The sequence below is a fragment of the Prionailurus bengalensis genome, chromosome C1 (genome assembly GCF_016509475.1).
Source record: "Prionailurus bengalensis isolate Pbe53 chromosome C1, Fcat_Pben_1.1_paternal_pri, whole genome shotgun sequence".
NCBI lineage: Eukaryota > Metazoa > Chordata > Mammalia > Carnivora > Felidae > Prionailurus > Prionailurus bengalensis.
In genome coordinates, this window is record NC_057345.1 from 6,506,990 (window position 1) to 6,528,527 (window position 21,538).

Below are 21,538 nucleotides of genomic sequence, written 5' to 3' on the forward strand. Positions count from 1 at the left end.
CTCTCTGCCCCTCCCCCACTCGTGCTCTGTCTCTCTCTGTCTCAAAAATAAATAAAAACATTAAAAAAAAAAACCACACTAATTTCTTTAGGACGTTCCCAGTTCTAGGGTTGAGGAGGAAAATTTCTGGGACGAGCCAAGAGCCCCAAGACTCTGTAAGAAGTTTCTTCGGGGGTGGAGGTCCTACAGCGGGCAATCGCTCGCCCATTCATTCAACACACACTCACGGAGCGCCGCCTGCTGTGTGTCCTGAGCCAACGTGCCCGGGGGCCCGCGAGGTCCGGGAGCCCAGAGAGCCCGGTCCCTTGTGAGTACGGTCCCTGCGTCTTCTGTGCCTTCGAATTGCGGAACTTTAAACTGCTGGGAATTTCGGATGAGGCAAGCAAGGCCTTGCTCCCAAGGTTATTGAAACAACCCCCACCCTCCCAAGAGGTTTTAAAAATTATTATTAGTAAGCCCCCCTCCCCCCGCCCCCCCCCCGTCTGCCCCCAGCCGCGGCCCGCCGGGTGTTGCAACCCCGGCCTCTCGCCCAGCGGAGGCTGCCCGGCGCTTCCCGAAGACGCCTCCGGAGGGACCGAAGCTCCGGTGCCGCCCCGCGCGCGCCCCGATGGCCTCCGGGTGGGGCGGTGGGGCGGGCGGAGGAGGGGGCGGCACAGGGGGCGCCCCCGCCGCCCGGCGCCCCGCGGCCGCCCCTGCGGCGCACAGCGCCCGGCGCGCGGGAGCGGGAGCCCGGGCCGGGGCGGGAGCCGAGGGGCGGGGCGGGAGCCGAGGGGCGGGGCTGGCGGGGTGGGAGGGGCGGGGCGGAGCGGCCCCGCCCCGCCCCCCGGCGCGTTTCTCTCCCTGCACTTTAAAGCCCTCGCCTGCTTTTTCTTCTTTGCACAGAAGTCGCGCTCGGGCTGCCCGCGCGCTCGCAGCAGGAACCAGGCTCCAGGCGCTGGCGCCGGGGCCGCGGGAGGAGACGACTTTGCTCCCTGCGGCGGGCGCGGCCCGGGGCGCCCCGGCCTCCTCGGCCCCGGAGAGCGGCGGCGGCGCAGGCGGCCCTCCCTGGCGCGGTAGGCAGAGCCGGGCACGGGCACGGGGTGGGTGGGGGGTCCGGGCGGGGTGGGCGCGGGCATGGCGGCGGTCGGGGACTGAGTGGTGGGCGCGGGGCTGGGCGCTGGGGACCTGGTGGCTGAGGGTCCCGCGGGGAGCCCTCCTCTCGCCACAGGTCCCGGGCGAGGGGGCCGGGGCGCCGCCCAGCGCCGCTGCCGCTGCGGACGCCTGCGGGTCGCGGCGGCCCCGGATCCCACCTGCGGGGGCGAGACAGGGCGGTGGTCCCCGGCGGCCGCGGCCACCGTCGCGCCGGGGGTCGAGGCTCAGCTACCGCAGACCCGGGGAGGGGACCCCAGACGCGCAGCGGTCCCCGCCGACTTCCAGGTGCCGGGGCGCCCCGCGGGGGGGAGCCTCTTGCGACCGCGACTGTCCCCGCGGTGGAGGCGGGGGCGCTGACCTGCCCCTCCCACACGGGGGCAGCGCGACCCCGCTCCGCGAAGTTAGTTTCGCTTTTCCCGCCGGTCGGGACCCAGCTCTGCAGCGCGGCCCTTACTGGCCCCCTCGGGGCTCCCCCCGCCCTGTCCTCCGCGCCTCCCCCGGGGAGCCCGCCGGGCGACAACCCCGGGCGGCGCCGCCCTCTCCGCCGTCCCGGAGCCGCCGCAGCTTCTCCCGGCAACCAAGGGGGAACCAAGGGGGAGCCAAGGGGGAGCCGAGTGTTGTGTCAGCAAATCGATTAAAACAGAAAAACCAGAGCAGTCTGGGTGGGTCGGTGGAACCGCGGGATGGCTCAGTCTGCGCGCCCGGGGTGTGTGCGGACCTGGTAGTTGTCCTGTTCAAGTTCAAGGCAAAGGTTCCTGGAATGTTAACTGGCCCCTGGCGCCGGGGCTTGCCCTGATGGGAGGCTACAAGAGTGTGTGTGTGTGTGTGTGTGTGTGTGTGTGTGCGCGCGCGCGCGCCTGAGAGCGTGTCTGTGTGCGAGAGGTCTGGTGACAGTGTGAATGTGTGTCTCTGAGCCTGCCTGTGTGGGTGTGTCTGAGGGTGTGTCCGTGTGAGATTAAGTGTGTGTCTGCACTGTGCTTCTGGGTCTGTGTGTGTCTCTGATGTTTCTGCATGTCTGTGGGTGAGTTAGGGCATGTGTCTCTGCGTGTGTGCCTGGGGTGAGTGTGAGTGTGTCGGTGCGGGGTGAGTGTGCTTCTCTGCGAGTGAGGGTGTGCATGCCCCCCATGGTAACCTGGCAGTGGGGCTGCTGGTTACTGAGGGCTGGTTACTTGACTTCCCTTGCTTGGTTCTCAAAAGTGGGCTGTGCGGGGACTGGGCGCAGGGACACCCTGCCGGTGGTGCCGGCCCGGGAGGACCCAGGCTCCTTCTCCCTCCCTCTCTTTTTCTCCGAAAATGAGCCGCACGGTTTGGGGGTGAGTTGGCAGGGGCTGCTTCCTGAGTGAGTAATATTTAATGAAACACTCCAGCCTGTAGCATCAGAAACCGGTCATGAGCTGAGTTTTAACAGGTGGCCATGGTAAAACAACGCCATCCCCCGGTGACTCCAGTTTGGTGTCTTTGGCAGAATTCTCTCCCGGGGTAGGACAGCTGGGGAGGGGGCCCAGAACTTCATCCCCGATTATTGAGGACAGCGAGCAAGGAAGGCGGCGGGGGGTGCTCCTCCCTTCTGTGTCCCATCCCTATCTGATACTGCCCCTCTGGGTGGTGGAAAGCGCTAGATTAAGCATGAGAGGCATAGACAGGCGTCCGCCCCCCCCCCCCCCCCCCCCCCCCCGCTAAGGAATCATGGAGCTGGGGAAGCCCTGTCTTACTTGCAGGGCATCTGCGTAGGCCAGCCTTTCCCTTCCCAGCAGAGGTCCAGAGAGGGTGGCTGGCTTACGCAAACAGCAGACCCAGGGCTGTGGACGGTCTCCAGACCCCTGGCTGTGGCTGCCGGTTACTGCCTCCCGTGCTGAGGTCACGGGCCAGGCACCTCGCAGCTGCCCAGCTGTCAGGTGATGGGCCCGATTAGATCATTTTAAGCACTTCTCGTTCTCTTAACTGCTTTTTCTTTTGCAGACAGGGCTTTGCCCAGTAAAGAGAGGGAAAGACAGAAAGAAAGAGAGAGAGAGAGAGAGAGAGAGAGAGTGCGTGTGTGTGTTTGCAGATGGGGAGGTGTGGGGTGGCCTAATGCGATAACTTCACAAATCCTTTTCTCTCCCAGCCTGGCTACCACCAGGGAAGCAAGAAGAATAAAAGCCGTGGCCCGTGGACCACAGTGGTTCTGCCAGTCACGAGCAGGGGCAGATCTGGCTTCAGGGAGGTCAGGGCCGCGGGGGCGATTGGTGGGGGCTGCAGGGCTCCTAGGAAGGAGTGGTCCTGCCAGGGGCCCTGGGTGATGTCACTCTGTTGCTGGGTGAGGCTGCCTTCCTTGGGCTGCTCCAGCAAGGCTAAAACCTCCCTTCAGTGGGCTCCTGGGGCTGCCCTCCAAAACTCTGTGGACCCCTGGGCAATCGGCATAGATGTTTAATTTCTCCACTGGGGCCTGGGAATGGGCTGGGGGTCCAGCCGGTGGAGGCCAGCGCTGCCCCTGCTCACTAAGGGCCATGCGGTGCTCTCTGTGCTCTCCTCGCTGAGCCTGGTCCCTTCTTGGACCTTCCCTCTCCTCGGGGGAGCAGAGACTTGCCTGCCGATGCATTTGCACATTCAGCAAAACCTCCGACTCTACGGTGTTCAGAGTTTTGTCCAGAAATTCCACACCGGTTCCTTTCAAGAAACATAATGCTTTCCCTTTTCCCAGTTATCTGATAGAGGGAGTTCCTCCTGATCTAAGAGTAAAAGTCTAGCTCATAGGCAGGTGCCGGGCATGTGCTACTAAGTGCTTTACAGGCGGGATGTTATTGGAGAGGATGATGCTGCTGCTGATGATGATGGCAGTGATAAGAAATGGTTTTGTAGAACATGCCAGCACTAGGCTGTGATCTGAGTCCTGGACGCATTAGCCCTGTGCTTTTCCTAAGAACCCGGGGCAGCGAGCTGGTTTTCCTGGGGTTGGAATGGCCACATGACTTGGCCAAAGTCTTGCCGCTACTGGCTGGTGGAACAAAACTCTAACACTAATTTTGGTGCGTAAGCTTTTACTCAGTACAGCATGCCACCGCCATCACCTTAGCCTTTTCTCCAAGAAGCGTGGGCTATTTTTTTTTTGTAAATTTTAATGTTTATTTATTTTTGAGAGATAGAGAGACAGAGCGTGAGTGGGGGAGGGGCAGAGCGAGAGGGAGACACAGAATCCGAAGCAGGCTCCAGGCTGTGAGCCGTCAGCACAGAGCCCGACGCGGGGCTCGAACCCACCAACCGGGAGATCACGACCTGAGCCGAAGTCGGACGCTTAACCGACCGGGCCACATAGGCGCCCCTGCTATTTTTTTTAATGAAAACTTTTTATTATGATGGAAAATTTCCAACACCTACCAAAGTTGGGAGAAGAGTATAAGGTGCCCTCACCAGCTTCAAGGGTCAGCACATACACACGCCCACGCTCACACACGTGTGCACGCATCCACACGCACGTCTACATACACGTGTGCACACTCAGGCTGGACCATTCTGAAGCAAACCTCAGGTCATCTGTAAGTAGTTCCTAAGCGTGTCAGGGGAAATATCAAGTCTCATAGAGGTGGAGTGTGATTCCCTGGGGGCAAGTCGGGGGAAGTGTATTCCTCCCGACTTGGAGTTGAGGGTCCCTCCTGGCTGTGGCTCACTGGGGGATCCGTCTTGTTGTCCCCCAACCCCAGAGTTTTGGGGAAAGCCGCTTGCTTGTTTTGTGTTTTAAAAATCCTGTTCAGGGGCGCCTGGGTGGCGCAGTCGGTTAAGCGTCCGACCTCAGCCAGGTCACGATCTCGCGGTCCGTGAGTTCGAGCCCCGCGTCGGGCTCTGTGCTGACAGCTCAGGGCCTGGAGCCTGTTTCCGATTCTGTGTCTCCCTCTCTCTCTGCCCCTCCCCCGTTCGTGCTCTGTCTCTCTCTGTCCCCAAAATAAATAAAAACGTTGAAAAAAAATTTTTAAATAAAAATCCTGTTCATTGCTCAACATGACAAATGAATCAGTCCGCTGGCCATCGGACAAACCACATCAGCTCCCCTGGGCCTCCCGTGGAGATGGGGAGGAGACCCTGAAAGACTCAGCCCTGCTTTGCCACCCCGCCCCCCCGCCCCCATGGAGGCTGGGCCTCGTGCAGGCACGGGCGTTCGAGATCGCACCTGGGTAGCAGGGGACGTGGGAGTCATTTGTCAACAAACATGGCACCCGGCCCAATCTTAAACCCAACCTTGACCATCTTGAAGTCACCGTGCGGGTGACGGACAGGCGGAGAAGTGTGGGGGCACCTGCCACCCTCGGGGTGCCTCTGGGAAAACGGGGGAGGCGCCGGGTGGTCTCGGCCCAAGACTCCGGGCATGTGACACGTAAATGCCACACGGAGGAGGAATCCAGGGTCTACCTGGTGACAAGGTCCTGACAGCTGTGCCAGCTGTGAACGGCCCTTGTCAGACAGGCTGCTTGTGGCCACACAGCTGCTGGCTGTTTGGGGGCCTGTGATTATTCAAAATGCTTCCTTGTGTCTGTGCATCTGTTTCCTGCTGGTTGGGACGGAGGCTGGCGGTGTTTTCAAGGTGAAATCCACAGGTTTGAGAGCTGTTTGGACATGCCGACGTCTGTCAGCCTCCTCGCTAGTTTGGGGGGGTCACAGTGGGTGGTGACCCCATAGCGAGGGCTGGGGGCCAGGGGCGTGGAGGTACCTTGCACCTGTCCCAGGTAGAAACGGCCTATGGGTGTGTCGGGAGGGCAGCTAGACCTGGGGCTCTTGTGGGAGGCCTGGGCTGAAGTAGAAACTTTGGAACCTTCTTTTCCAAGGGGTTACTAGAAGAGATTCTGGCATGAGCCGAGGCATGCCTGGGGTAGAACCCTCGTTCTGGCATTTTCTTCTAGAAACAGGGTCCCCGGGCCCCTGGCTGCCTCCATTCTGCCTCCGTCTCTGCGGGTTTGACTCCCAGCGCTCCCTCAGTTAGGCGGGGTCCTGCGGATTGTCCTTCTCTGACTGGCCGGTCTCCTCAGCCTGATGTTGTCGGGGGTCGTCCGTGTTGTAGCCTGCGTCAGAACATCTTCCTTTTCAAAACGGAATAATCCTCCATTGTATGGATCTGCCTCATGTTGCTTATCCGTCCATCGGTGTCAGTTCAGGGCGGGGGCCGCAGAGCCGGACGAGGGGCTCGAATCCACAAACCGTGAGATCGTGACCTGACCTGAGACCGAGAGTCCGATGTGTAACCGACCGACCAAACCACCCAGGTGCCCCCCGCTTGTAAAAGTGTCCCTCCCAGAGGGACACTTGCTCACGGGGTGTTCCCGTGGCGGGAGGCCTGCCTCCACCTTCCACCCAGAGACCCAGCCAGACACACGCTCACCCTCTCGAGGCACCGCGGGCAGCTGGCAGTTGTCCCGCTGGACAGCCTGGGTGGGGGGTGGGGTGGGCAGGGCCAGGCCACACGGGGTCTCGCTCACCGCTCTGTCCCCAGCGCTCAGCGCACACGGTAGGCGTCTCCTAGGTACCTGTTGGACGGGTGAGTGCGGGCAGGGCTGGTGGTTCAGTGGTTCCCAGCAGGGCTCGGAGAGACCTAATCTGGGCTCAGGGGCGGCCCAGACCCCGGCTTTCCCTCAGAGCATCGGCCACCCTGACTGTGCGGTGTGACAGCCGCCTCATGGGGTGGCCGTGAGGTTTCAGGGCGGTGACGTGCATCAGCACTGGCCGCAGTGCACAGCCCCGACATCCTGAGGGGCTGGTGGCTTCACTCCCCACGGACTCACCCGTCACCCGCCCCCTGACTGCCCAGAATGTCCCCCGTGACCCTGTGGGAGGTCCAGAAGTCCAAAACAAGCCGTCTGAGCTATTTTGGACTTCTTGTCATTCATTCTTTCACTCAAACATTTTTTTTTTTCAACGTTTATTTATTTTTGGGACAGAGAGAGACAGAGCATGAACGGGGGAGGGGCAGAGAGAGAGGGAGACACAGAATCGGAAACAGGCTCCAGGCTCCGAGCCATCAGCCCAGAGCCCGACGCGGGGCTCGAACTCACGCACCGCGAGATCGTGACCTGGCTGAAGTCGGACGCTCAACCGACTGCGCCACCCAGGCGCCCCCACTCAAACATTTTTAAGCCCCTACATGTGTGGCCAGTCTACTGGGCAGAGGATCCGAAGGAGGGGGGGGGGGCGGGCCTCACTCTCAGAGACCTGTCTGTCTAGTGGGGGAGACCGGCCTGTCTCCCCTGATGACCTTGCCTGGGCGTCGCGGAGAGGGTGACAAGGAGAGGGCAGGGGGAGGCGGGTGGGCACCCCAGGTGGGAGGATAGCAGGGCAGGAGGCGAGCACGGGCTGGCCTGTGGCTGGGGTAGGGCTGAGTGAGGCCGAGAGGCCGCAGGACGCCGGGAGGGGCCCGTGGGGAGAGGGGCCCGGGCGCGGGATGCTTCTTGAACGTGAGCTCTGACTTGGGCTCCTCGAGGCGGTGGCTGAGGGCCTCGGGGCGACTCCTCGCCTGGGTCCGTCGTCTTTACCGTCTCAGCCACGGGTCCCTAGAACCCGTCGGCCTCCTCGTGGTGGACGCTGTTTCCTACGGTACTTCGTCGGGCACACGTTCACTATAAATAGCCGGGTTTCGACCACAAAGAGCATCTGGGCACAGCAGAGCTGGTGTGGGAGAGAAACTCGTTTTCCTCCGGTTCAGACAGGAGAGGTAGAGGCGGATGGAGTGTTGGGGACCCGAGGGTAGGCAGAGGGGCCGGGCGTAGCGCCACCGGAAAGCCCAGCTGGGCGGTCTGGACGAAACGGAGGAGGAAGGGCCTGCAGAGAGGTCAGGTTGAAGGGCTGGTCTCAGAACTTCAGGCCCGGTGCTGGGCTCGGTGACCACTGGAGGCTGGCGGGAGGCTGGCGGTCCCGGTGGGCCCTCCGATGCCCCATGTGCGTATAGTTAGTCCTCATGCCGTCGGTGAGGCCTGTAGGGCGGTGCGGTCCCATTTTACAGACGGGAAGACAGACGTTCAGGGCCACTGGGGCCTGAGGGGAGGAGCTGGGAGCCCAGCCCCGCAGCCCGGCTCCGGGGTCTACACCCTCACCCGCCAAGCTCTGCCATGAAGAAGGGGAGCGGCGGAAGTGAGTGGCCAGAGGGGACAGGCTGGAAGACTGGATGTCACCGTGGCCTGAGAAATTGACATAGGGGGTCACAGAGTGACAGAAGGGACGCCGGGTTTGTGGGGATATGATGGCACCTGCAGCAGAAATGGGATTGGCGGCTCATTGGAGAGCCCTTAGGTGCAGGAGGCCCCTTAATATGCTCTGCGATACTGACTGCTTTTTTTTTTTTTTTTTTTGGGACAGAGAGAGACAGAGCATGAACGGGAGAGGGTCAGAGAGAGAGGGAGACACAGAATCGGAAACAGGCTCCAGGCTCTGAGCCATCAGCCCAGAGCCTGACGCGGGGCTCGAACCCACGGACCGCGAGATCGTGACCTGGCTGAAGTCGGACGCCCAACCGACTGCGCCACCCAGGCGCCCCGACTGCTTTTTTTTTTAATTGAGGTGAATTCCATACAACCTAAAACTAAGCATTCTTAGTTCTCAACATTTTTTTTCTTTTTTAAAACATGCTTATTTATTTATCTTGAGAGGGAGAGAGAGGGGGAGAGAGAGAGAGAGAGAGAGAGAGAGAGAGAGAGAGAGAGAGAATCCCAAGCAGGTTCCACACTGTCAGCCCAGAGCCCGACGTGGGGCTCGAACCCACGAACCGTGAGGTCACGATCTGAGCCGAAATCAAGAATCAGACTATTAACCGACAGAGCCCCCCCCACCAGGCACCCCACGTTCCCACCATTTTCATCACCCAAATGGAAACCCCGTAGCCCATGGCTATCCCCCCACCCGCCCCCTCCTCCAGCCCCCTGGCAGCCAGCAGTCTGCCTTCGTCCGTCTCTCTGGATCTGTGTATTCTGGACATTTCCTATAAATGGAATCATCGACTCTGGGACCTTTTGTGTCTGGCTTCTGGCTAATTACGTTTGGCGTGGAAAGTTCACTGTTTCCTGAATGGAAGCTGCGTTTCCCTTCCTGGCTCACGTGGGGGCCGCTTGAAGGTGGGGGTGGTTCTGTTCAGACAGCTCGTCTAAAACGTTCACCTAGAACTCTAAACACCTGCCTTCCTGTCCGCATCCATTGCCGCCCAAGACCCAGCCACCGCCCTCCTGCTCCCAGCCATCCTTTTCATTGTGTTAAACTTTTTCCAGTGATCTTTTTATTTTTTTATTATTTTTTATAATGTTTATTTATTTTTGAGACAGAGAGAGACAGAGCATGAACGGGGGAGGGGCAGAGAGAGAGGGAGACACAGAATCGGAAGCAGACGCCAGGCTCTGAGCAGAGGCTCTGAGCCTCAGCACAGAGCCCGACACGGGGCTCGAACTCACGGACCGCGAGATCACGACCTGAGCCGAAGTCGGACGCCTAACCCACTTAGCCACCCAGGTGCCCCATCCAGTGATCTTTTTAAAACGAACACCCGACGATGCCCACTCCCTTCTCAAAGCCCATCAACAGGGACATTGCTCTTAGGGAAAATTCCCCAGATCGGTGATGTGGCCTTCAGGGCATGACCTGGCCTCAAGCTCACTTTGTGCAGCCATCCCCCACCTCGCTCAGCGATGCCCCATGTGTCCCCACGCGGACCGGCTCTGGGGCTGGGGGGCCAGTATCTCACAGAGCTTTTTCTCGCCCCCCCCCCCCCCCCGGCCACCTGGGGCTGGCGGCTGTTTCGAGAATGGATCACTGACAATATAATTTGGTGCCACTTTCAAATCCCGCCGGCCCGTCTGCCACCAGAGCTGCAGCTCTCGTGAGTCACGCTTTCTCCTTCCCTCCCAGTGGTGGCTGAGACCTGACCATCGGGCCCCAAGGGGATGGACTGTCTCTGTCTCGTTTGAGCTAGGACCCAGAGCTCTGGAGCAGGGATGCCCCGACGGGCGCACCGTTTGCTCTGTGGCCACCCTTGGCTGGGTCACCGGCACTCCAGCAGCGGGGCCCTGGCTCGGGACAAGACCTGACCTGTCGCCGCCTCGGGGAACGTTGGCTCTTCCGTCATTGGAGCCCCTGACAGCTTCTTCCCCGCCTTTTCCCTCCCAGCCTCCGGCCAGCATTTCGGGGAGGTCGTGTCCGCTCCTGTTCTGCTCGAAGTACGATCTTCCAGAAACAGTGTTAACCTTTATCAGATGGCTGCTGTGTGTCAGGCCTGAGGCCCCTGCTGCTATAGACCGAGTTCTAATTCTTCAAACAGCCCTAGGGATTAGGTATGACCTCCCCCTCAACAGAGGAGCAAAGTGAGCTTCAGAGATGTTTTCTAAGTTGCTGGAGGGGACACGGCTACGTGGGTGACATACAGCTGGCCTGTGTTCTTTCTGCTCTGGTGAACACGCTGACATCGTGTAGCACTTCCTGTCGCCAGGCGTGACGCTGGAGTCGTGCGAAGCGGCCCTAAGCCCTCAAGCGTCTGTGACAGAGCAGGTAGAGATGACAGGTGACAGGCGTGTGCAGGAAACACTGGCCATCCTGCCGGGGGTGCTGGCTGGGCACAGAGAGCCTCGTGTGACTGTGCAGGAGCACTGTTCTAGGCTGGGGGGGGGGGGGGGCGGTTCGTGGTAGGGGGCAGGGAGGTAGAGTGACCCCAAGGAGGAGGGGCTGGCCATTAGGAGGAGGATCACGGGAAGCTGCTGTGTAGCAGGGAGGCCCCGGATGCCAGGCCCAGGGGTGGGTAGGAGGTACCCTGGGCCTTCCCCACCCCAGTCACCCCAAAAGCTATTCCTAAGAAGGACGGATAAACTAGAAATGTTTGTCTCCATCCGCTTCTGCCTCCTTCGTTGAACACTCTGGCCAGGTCCTCATAGGAGCCCCAGTCAAGGCCCTGGTCCCTTTGCCTGGACGCTCTGGGGACTCTCCCGGCAGACCATTAACCATCAGCAGCTTGGCTGCAGGTCTGGCCAAGGCTGGAGTTTTTGGCTGGCGTGGTGCTGCACCATGGCCTGGACCTCTCCTGGGGCAGGGCAGTGGGGAGACTCCGTGAGGCTTCTGCACCTGCCGGGGCTCCCTTCCGGCCGCCCAGGAAATGGGCCGTGGTGGAGGGATCTGTCTGCTAGGCTGATCCCGGGGGGCCTCATGCGGCCCTGACATAAAACACAGGATTCAGAGGACGGCAGTTTGGGGGCAGGGGGAGCTGGGGGGGAGCGTGCCAAGGTCTTGGGGCACCGACATGGCTTTCTGGGGGACGAGCCCCTGGACAGATCGGGAGGACCTGGGACTCAGAACCTCCTTGCTTAATTACTCTGAGGACGGGGGGGGGGGGGGGGGGGCTGGGGGGGTGCAGGGGGAGTCGCGTGAGGGTGTTTGCTTGTCTGAGGGTCTTGGCGGTTTGGAGATTTTGAGAAGCCCTAATGAGAAAGGTCACCTTGCATTTGTGAAGCCCTAAGGGGCAACACCAGTGTGAGATGTGTTTAATTATGCATAAATTATATCTAAATGTCAGGGTCCCTTGAAACAAACTTCATCTTCTTTGGAGAAATGTGATGTTCAAAACAATAGGGATTTCCCCTCTCTCCTGGTTCTACCCTATCGGGCCACATTTGGGACCCCAGGGTCCCAGCAAGCCTGCCTTCCTCACCACCGTGTCACCCTCGGGGGTGTCTAGACAGCTCGGCATAAGGTGGTTTTCTTTTTTTTTAATTCCTTCGTTATTCAGCCAATACGCACTGAATGCCGGTGCTGTTTCGCTGTCACGGTGCCTCCCCTGAGGGAGATGCCCGGACAGCACCGACCCAGGGGCCATGTCCGAGCTGAGGGCTGCACCCAGGCCGGGTCCCCCCATCCCCCAGGGTGTCTCCCCAGTCCTGAGGTTTTGCTTCCGTGTCAGCGTTTACGTGCGTTATTTTCATGGAAAATTTGGGGCACGTGCAGGAGCCGAGGCTGGTGTCGTGAGCCCCCCATCTCCGTGACCCGGTGCCACGTGACTGCTGTTCGTGCGTCTTGTTCATGTGCACGGGACACGCTGCTTTCTGGAGAGGTCCCGCTTTCCAGGGGATAACCTCAAAGTCCCAGAAGGGGCCGGATGGGGATCCTGTGGCTTTGGACACCACATCCCCTGGCTGCTGGTTTCCCTCAGAGCCTCGGGCCGGGCCAGAGTGGGGAGACGGTCATTGGAACCAGAACAGGCCGACTTTGATCTTTCTTTTTTGTTTTGAGGGGTGCAGGGTTCTGTGCAAGACTCAGCTTTGGGGGAAATTGTTTGAACTGCTGAAAATAAGCTTAGGGGCCACTGTCCTAGAAGCAGACTGGAAGCGGTTTTCTGTCACTCCCTCCGCCACCCCCCCCCACCCCCCGCTCCCCGGCCCGACTGCCCTCTCCCCAGAACATTTTGGTGAACCGGCAGGAGCAGATAAAGGTCAAGGTCAGGGGCCAGGCAGGATGGTTCTGGCTGAATCGCTGGGTATCGGGCACGAGACGTGGCTTGATCCGCCGCCTTTTGGGTGTTAGGGATGTGACCTCTGTTTTCTTTCTGCGAAGGTGGGTTTGGAGCATCCCTGGGGAACCAGATAACGTAGCTGTGTTTGGGCAAAGTAGAAAGACGGAGTTGGCTTTCCCTCCTTCAGCCAGAGAAGAAGCCAGCGCGGAGGTACAGGAGCCCTTGTGATGACCCAAGTTTCTGCCTGGGTATTAGAGCGGGATGCTGTCTCTTCAAGGCTCAGAGTGTATACAGCAGGACTCAATGCAGGATTCGATCCGAGCAGTCTTGCTGAGATGTAATCCACATGCCATGCAGCTCACCCGTCGTGAACGTCCGCTTTTTTTTTTTTTTTTAATTTTTTTTTTTAACGTTTATTTATTTTTGAGACAGAGAGAGACACGGCATGAACGGGGGAGGGGCAGAGAGAGGGAGACACAGAATCGGAAGCAGGCTCCAGGCTCCGAGCCATCAGCCCAGAGCCCGACGCGGGGCTCGAACTCGCGGACCGCGAGATCGTGACCTGAGCTGAAGTCGGACGCTCAACCGACTGAGCCACCCAGGCGCCCCAACGTCCGCTTTTTAAAAAATGTTTCTTTATTTTGAGAGAGAGTGTGTGCGCACGTGCACGTGAGAGCCAGGGGAGGGCAGAGAGAGAATTCCAAGCAGGCTCCTCGCTGACAGCGCCGAACTCGACCTCACGGACGACATGGGACTCCGTCTCACGAACCGTGAGATCGTGACCTGAGCCGAAATCAAGGGTCAGATGCGCGACCGACCGAGCCCCGCAAGCGCCCCTGTAAATGTCCACTTTGATGATTTGTAGTGACCGTACGGTCGGGCAGCCAGCAGCCCCCATCCTGGGATTCATGACCGCTCCCCGCGTCAGGGGCTCTACAGGCGGGAGCCAGGGTACGAGGATTGCGGTTCTGAGCCCCGTGCGTGCCGGCACCCGTGTAGGAAGTACAGTCACAGAGGTTTCTTGGGTAAGCAGCTCGTGAGCTGCGTTTTATGAGAACTGGACAGCCTCGTGCCTCGTCGCTGCCCTGACACGGCACGATCCTGGCAAGCACCTGCTGACGGCCGCCTGGGTAGAATGTGGGGCTCTGCGGAGGATGTGAGGGGGAGGTGAGCCACAACAGTGGGTGCCAGTTGTCTAAGGCTGGGTGCAAGGCTGTGCGTGTCCCCAGTGGACTGTGCCCACTGACCACCTCTGCCTCCTGGGTTTAGACCAGTTTGCTTAATGTTTATTGAGCACTTACTATGTGCCAGGCACCATGCTTGGCACTTTGCGCGCCTTAACTTATTCACTGCTCCCAAGAGTTCTGCTGAGCAGTGTTGGTTATGTCCATTTTACAGATGGGGAAACTGAGGCACGAAAAAGTCAAATCACTTGCCTGGGGTCACACAGCCAAGAAGTCAGGCTGGATGCGGCCCCAGCCTGGGCTCCACGAGGCCTCTGAGCACGTGGAGGCTCCTGATCTGGTGGGATGGGGCGTGGGTCCCGCAGACTGCCACATGGTGTTAAGGTATGTGACATGGGCGTGCCTGGGGTTCCCCCCCCGGGGGGATGAGAACTTTCTGGAGGAGAGAAGCCTTAGCCAGGTGAAGGGGAGGGTGCAGGAGGGGCTCCCAGGTGGGGGAGGCGCCAGAAGTCAGACTGGGTGAGAACTGGTTCGCGTCAGCCTGTCCCTCCTGTGTCTCGCTGGCCAGCCCTCAGCAGGCGCTCCGTGGAGACCGAATGAAGACGGCCGTTGGAGAGTCAAGAAAGCAGAGATCCTGAAGCTTGTGTGTTTGCCTTTAGGAGTGACCGAAACAACTCGAAAATGCCCGCAGATGCTCACTTGACATTTTCAACGTCTCTGCTGGGCTGGGAGTAGATCCGGCTGTGTCCGCCGAACCCTACCTCCCCTGCCCCCTCCAGTCAACAAAACGGGTGGCCAGCCAGGAGAGCTGGGGCTGGGGGGGCTTCCGGTCCTGCAAACAGCCGTCCTGGAACCCTCCAGAAGGGCCTGCTCAGCAGGCTGCCCACCTTCTGCACGTCCAGGGGGCGAGATCCCAAGAGGGAGGCCCTCTTGGTTCACAAGCCAAAGGAGAGGAAAGAAACCAGGGCAGGGCCCCGGACACCTGCTTCTGTTCTTTGTCCAGTAAATCGCGTAAAGAAGTTCAGAAAATTACTATCTCATCCCCGAGTTGCCCTCGGCCAGACTGGGGTGTAGTTCTTCTTACATCGTCTTGTTTTTCTCCAAGAAAAATCAGCCCGCAGCATCAGACTTTAATTACCTTCTCTAGGGACAGTTCCTGTGGATATTTCTAGTGACAAGTGGCTGAGGTCACGCTCCTACATAAAAGTAGGGTTTTAAACTGGGTCACAAACTCAGATACTCCCAGGGGCGAGGAACGAGGCCCTAGGAAGCACCCAGTGGAAGGCGATGCGGGGGGGGGGGGGGCTGTGGCAAAATAGGGTGCGTGCGTCCTGGGTTAGGGAGTGGCCTCTTGCCCAGTGCCCTGGAGTGTCCATTTCTTTCCCCCCTAACAAAAGCCAGAAATCCAGTGTTTTTTTTTTTTTTTAATGTAGGCAAATAACTTAGGTGTTTTTTTAAAGTTTATTTATTTATTGAGAGAGGGAGAGAGAGCAGGGGAGGGGCGGGGGGGGGGGGCGTGATGGGGACAGAGGATCCCAAGCAGGCTCCACGCTGTCAGCACAGAGCCTGATGTGGGACTCGAACCCAGGAACTGTGGGATCATGACTGAGCCAAAATCAAGAGTCAGCTGCTCTGGGGCGCCTGGGTGGCGCAGTCGGTTAAGCGTCCGACTTCAGCCAGGTCACGATCTCCTCACGGTCCGTGAGTTCGAGCCCCGCGTCGGGCTCTGGGCTGATGGCTCAGAGCCTGGAGCCTGTTTCCGATTCTGTGTCTCCCTCTCTCTCTGCCCCTCCCCTGTTCATGCTCTGTCTCTCTCTGTCCCAAAAATAAATAAAAAACGTTGAAAAAAAAATTAAAAAAAAAAAAGAGTCAGCTGCTCTAATGACTGAGCCACCCAGGCACCCCTGGGTGTTTTGTTTAAAGAAACAACACAGAATAAAATGTCTGAGGCCTCCCTGTACAGTGGAGAAGGCAAGGCCAAGGAGCCGTGGGTCGCGGAGCCTGGGGCTCAGGGCTCCGGGACTAGACTCGTCCCCCTGGCCTGGCCCCTCTCCCCACCTCCGCCCCGCATCCACCTCCTGGGCGAGGCAGCAGGGCTGGAAACCGACTCCACAAATTCCACTGCAGCCAGAGGGACAGAACCCGGAGGGACAGAGCCCTAGAACAGTCCACCCACTGTCGCTCCCTGACGAAAGGCGCCCCTACCTGCTCAAGAGTCCGCATGTGTCGCTGCCTGTTTGGTGCCGGACGCAAAGGACTCCACATAGACTGGGTGATCCTAGCAGGTTCCGTTGCCCACATTTTATGGATGAGGAAACTGAGACCCGCAGAGGTTCACCTGACTAGATGGGGCGGGATGTGAATGCGAGTCGGATCCCTGAGCCAGGGCTTATAGAAACCATCAGGTCTCACAAAGTCGGGACCGGGACGCGGCCAGAAAAGCGCGTTTCACCCTCGACCTGGCGTGAACGGACTCGCCCTCGCGTTCAGCCGCTCCCAGGGCGTCACCTGCAGGTTGGGGGACGGGGCGTGCACGAGGGGCCCCCCGGTCCCCTCCTGGATGGGAACCTCGAGAGCACGGGCGGCCCCACCTCCACCGCGGAGGGGACTGCTCCGCCGTTCGCAAGGTTGCTGACTAATTCTCTTTGCAAACGGTTCAGTTTCACATGCTTGAGTTTCCAGTAACTGCGTGGGTGGATTTGTTTCATTTAAGGGGAAAACAAAACAAAACAAAACATGGAGGGGGTTTTCTTTCCCAAGAAGAAGACTCACCAATTATGGGTTGAAGTGTGTGCGGCTCTGGGCACCGTGGTGCGGTCCGGTCCCTGCGGCCAGCGGGCCCCTTGGCAGGCGGACGCCGAGGTGGAAATCGCTTAGTCATGAACGAGCAGGGAGCAGGTGCGGGAGGTCAGAGAGGTGCGGCGGCCCTGTGCTCTCCCCACTCAGCCCTGCAGACAGGGGAGTGGGAGGTGGAATAGGACTGGCGGGGGAGGGGACAGCCGGCCTCTCCCGCCCTGGGGCTCCCTGCACCTCCCTCCCAGGGGTCTGGCCTGGGAAGGGGACACTCCCCGGCTGGACCGGCCTCCTGCTTCAGGTGAGTGGGAGCTGGTGATGTGCCCAGGCACGCTGGGGTGAGAGGGGTCCCCAGGGGACTGAGCAGGCGTGTGTATGGGTGTGGGCGGGTGTGGGTGTGCACGGGCTGGACCAGATAACATTAACTGCTGGTTTAGCATGAGCCCTGGCCCAGCAGGGCAGACTTTCCTGTCGGCCTTGGGCAGGATCCTGGGGCCTCAGCTGTGCCGGGCGTGACTCTCCTTTAGCTGCCGGCTGGTGAGGAGGTGCAGGCTGTGTGGCCAAAGGGCTGACTGATGGAGGGGCACTTGGGGGGGGGTGCTCGGGGAAGTCGCCCCTTACCAAGCGATCGGGGGCTCTGGGTCTCTTGGAGCCCCTAGGCATCCCGCCGCCCTGGGGGCACGAAGACATCCCTATATGACATCTTTGGTTCACGGGCTCCTTCTCTGGAGGAAGCCACATTGGGAAACCGTGTTTAGTCTGGGTGTCGGGGCTGGAATAGTTAGGAGCCCGGCCTGGGAGTCAGGTGGAGGTGGCTGGAGTCTTGCTACGGTACTTCCTGCCTCTGCGCTCTGGGCCTCAGTTTCCCATCTGTGAAATGGGGGCGTAAAAGGACCCCATGGATGGAGTGAGTTGATATGGGTTAACTTCCGGATACTGCCCTTCCCATAACTGGGATCCAAGGCCTGAGATGGGATGGGGGGGGGGCCTTACTTTCGATGTGCCTTCCTGCTCCCAGGAAACGTGGCTTGGATTTTTATCATCTTTAGTCCTGGCCTTTGAGAACTTGCCTTGTGTGCTCTTTGGAAGGGAGGAGGGCAAATGTACGGAAAACTCCCAAACAATATCATGTTAGGCAGAGGGTAATACAGGCAATGAGAGGTGAGCAGAGTTCTGGAGTACTAAGATGGGGCTCAGAGTTAACTCTCAGCAGGCGAGTCCAGGAAGGCTTCCTGGAGGAGGTGATGTTGAAACTGAACCTTAGAACGTGTAAGGACTGGAGAGAGAGAGAAGGAAGGAAGAAGGGAAGAGATCTGTCACTGGTGGAAGAGGCTGTCCGCATACAAAACCACCAGGAGAGCAGATGGTACCCAGTGTGTTGTAAGCCCTTAATAGATATCCTCAAAATCAACGATTCTGGGATGTTTAGTTTAGGTATCTGAGAACTTATTTTTATAGTTCTGTTCTATTTTTATAGATGTGGCTCAAAGAGGCCAAGTAATTTGTCTGGGATCCAGGTTGGAAGCCAGAATCGAAACTCCTTGCCTTCCCAGGCCAAGGGGTGAAGGGGTAGAGGGTGTGTGTGTGTGTGTGTGCGCACACGAGATGGAGATCTTCAGGTCACCGTGTGGGAAAAGACAGTTTCAAAGCCATATGCAACTGATTTCCTGTGTTGAGGGGACCGATTTTTTTTTTTGAGCCCCTGAAGTTCACAGGCTTCGTGCATGGGTGCTTTGAATTCTTCCCTGACCCTCCTCCCTTTTAATTCACCCCACGTGTTTGCCACAGGCCCGTGTGTGCCAGGCGCTGTCCCCTGTGTCCTGGCCGCGGAGCGGAGCATGCGGACGCGAAACAAGGACACAGGCCAAGGCCTAAGGGGAGTCCCGACCCTGTGTACTTGCCCTTGTTGGGTTTTTAAGCCCGTGCTATTCTGGAACTTCCCAGTGCCCCGGGCCTGCCCTGGAGAGCCCAGGCCGGGTGAGACGGTCTGACTCGGGCGTCCCATGGGAGCCAGGGGAAGCGGGGTGGACGGTCTCGGCCCCTGACAGCCAGGTGGGGACCACAGGAAGCTGCTGCACTCACTCCCTTTCCGGGCAGGTTCTGGGAATCTGCGGCCCGGGGAGGGATGGTGTTTCCTGTGGCCTGGTGAGGGAGGGGCTGTGCGCCTGGGCTGACAGCGGGCAAGGGGTGAGGCTGGGCGTGGGCACCCGGGGGCCGTGCAGAGCAGTGGCTTAGTCGCCTCCACCCCGGTCCCTCCCAGCCCGCGCTGCCTGAAGCGTAGGCGGCACCTCCAGGCTGCCGTGGGGACAGGAGGCGGGACGGAGGGCAGAGTCCTGCACCTGTGGCCCACGCTGAGCTCCTGCCCTGTTCCTCGGTGCCGGGGCCCCACCCTTCCGACCTCCGCTCTCAGGCTCCCCGCGTCCGGGGAAGACCTTCTGAGTTTCGAATTCTGGCTTCTGACCTGGACCCCGGACAGATCGGCTTTCTAGAGCCTCAGTTTCCACATCTGTAAAAACGGGCACCAGACTCACCCTGCAGAATCGCCCCAAAGACTACACGGAGATAGTGTGGCCGCTGCCTCGCGGGCTGAGAACCGTTCCCCTGCGCGTCCAGCGGTTGGGGTGGCTCACGCAGCTCGGTGCCTTTGCCAGGCTCTGGACGCAGCCGGGCGGGTCAGGCCTCCGCCCGTGAGGATTGGCCGTCCCCGGTCACTTGAGCTGGCGTTACAACACAGTGTGACCGGTGCAGGGAAAGCCAACAGGAGGGACCCCTGGCCCAGGACCCCCGCCTTGGGGAGGGCTGTCCTGAAGCAAGCTCTAATGAGCAGGTAGGGACCAGAGAGGTGGGAGCCGAGGGGCGGCGCGAGGGGGCGTGGGCTTGGGAACCACCGCAGCCGCGTGGTGTTCACCTTGCCCGTGAATACGCCCCGCCCCACCAGATCAAGGCTCCACCTGGCGCGCTTACCCCCTGCCCCCCATCTGGAGCCTTGAAGTTACAAGGACAGGAGGAGAGATGGGCAGGAGGGATGAGGACGGTCCTGGGGGCCCTCCTGCTCCACCCCCTCCTTGGGACCCCACTGAATCGAGTAAAGGAGGAGGTGGAGACCATCTTGGGCTGGAGGCTCAGTGAAGCCACCCGGCCTGCGTGGCTCGCGTGGAGTGGGGAGAAGGCCTTACCGTGTCCGCCTGGAGCTCGGAGAGGCGACCCCAGAGGTGGAAAGGGGCAGAGGGGTACTTGGATCAGGGTGCCAGGCGGTGATGGGTTTTACGTGACTCTGAGGTGTGGGCTCCCTCGGGTCCCCAGTGTGCCCGATGTGGTTTGGGTGCGGTGGTGACATTGACAGGGCCACCTCTCGAAGGGCTTTAAGTCACTGTCCAGCCTGGTGGTGGGAGATGGGATGGCCCGTTTGGAGAGAGCTTCCGAGTCCATACCTGGTGGTCCTGTGGTTGCTTGGGCAGCTGGGCTCAGGTGGGGAGCCTGTCCCCAAGCCTCCAAGCCCCAGACCTCCCGGGAGGACCCTAACTAGGTCTAGCCCTGGGCTGGCCACCTGCCTGCCTGGTCCCGGAGCCAGAGGCAGGAGACGCTGTCCTTTTCCAATACGTTCAGTCCCACTGGGTCAAGTGACTTCTGTTGTGGCAGCCAGACTCACCTGTTCGGGACGGAGCCAGAGTCCCCTGCCGGGGGGTCCCCATGTCCAGGTTGGTGTCTCTCTCAGTTTCTGGGCACCTCCCACCCCCCGCTTTGGTCTCTCTGCCTCCCTCTCGGGTTTTCCTAGCAGAAACTTCCTTCCGCAAATATTAACTGAGCGCCCACTATGTGCCAGCCATTGTTTAGGCAGAAACAAGACAGACTGGAGGGGGATAATTAACCATTGTTGTCTCTCTCCGCGAGTTGGGTGCATCTCTCTCTTGCGGGCCCCTCTGCGATACCTCCTCCCTCCCTTCCTCCCTCCCTCCTCCCATGAGGCTTTAGCGTCCTCTCACCTGTCCTCCCCCTGCCCTTTACAGACCTGGGTGTCCCTGCTCCCTTGTTGGACTGGGAGGTCTTGGAAGGTCCTGGAGAGCCACGAGCCCCTTTGTAAAGTCTTGGGGCTCCAGAGCACACCATTGGTGGGGCATTTTGTACCCGGCGGGTTTGCTCCGTGTTCCTAATTTATCCCTTGATACTTGGAGGAAGCCCGCGCCCGCCCCCTTCCGTTTTGCAAGTAACTCAGGCCGTGGAGCGGGAAGAATGGTTCACCCCGCGTCATTGAGGGAGCTGGTGATACGGAGCTGGGACTTGTCTCCATGCTCGGGGCGTGTGAGGAACCCAGGGGGCGCTGTGGGGTCTTGAGGGATGTGGCGGGAGTCGCCGTGACACCCTCCGGGGCAGAGACCTCGCTCGCCACTGTCCGGTCCCCTGCCCGCCTAGCACAGGGGGGCCTACGTGGGAACTTGCCGAATGAATGAACGAACGAACGAATGAGCTAGCCAACCTCTTTACCAACAACGGAAGAGTTAGGTAGCGTCTTTGACCCAGTCGGCTCATATTCCGTGCTTGCCTGCTGATGTCTGTCTGTCTCCATGAGGGCAGGGGCTCTGTCCGTCTAGTTTGGCGGCCCTGGTGCCTAAGACAGTGCCTGGCACACGCAGGACTGAATCGGTCGAGTGCTTTTCAGCCTCGATCCCAGCTGTGGGTCTGACCACACCCCCAGGTGGCCGCCCCCCACTCCCGCCGCTCGTGACCTTCCTTTCGAAGGTGACCTGGAGGGTGGGCTCTGTGCCTCTTGTTTCCTTGGGGGAGGGGGGTAGAGGAGTGATTTTTCGCTTATGTCACTGGCGTTTTTGAGGCCATACCTGCTCTTGTGGCTGGTTCAGGTGGGACGGATTTGTGGGACGCTCTCTGCTTATGAAAGGTCGGTGTGAATGGAAGGGGTCACCACCGCCCCCATCTCCAGTGGGAGACCCTCCTTTGGAACAGGCACTTTCTTTTTTTCTTCACTTTTTTTAAGTTTAGTTAT

The 21,538-nt window shown here is 59.8% G+C and overlaps 1 protein-coding gene across 1 annotated transcript in view; it reads left to right on the forward strand.

Moving 5' to 3' along the window:
- The first annotated feature begins 789 nt into the window (after positions 1 to 789).
- Positions 790 to 21,538, forward strand: part of SPSB1 (splA/ryanodine receptor domain and SOCS box containing 1) — a 69,740-nt gene continuing 48,991 nt past the window's right edge. The window contains exon 1 of the mRNA XM_043573726.1: positions 790 to 1,052. The gene's annotated coding sequence lies outside the window, so the exon portion shown is untranslated. The remainder of the gene's footprint in view (positions 1,053 to 21,538) is intronic.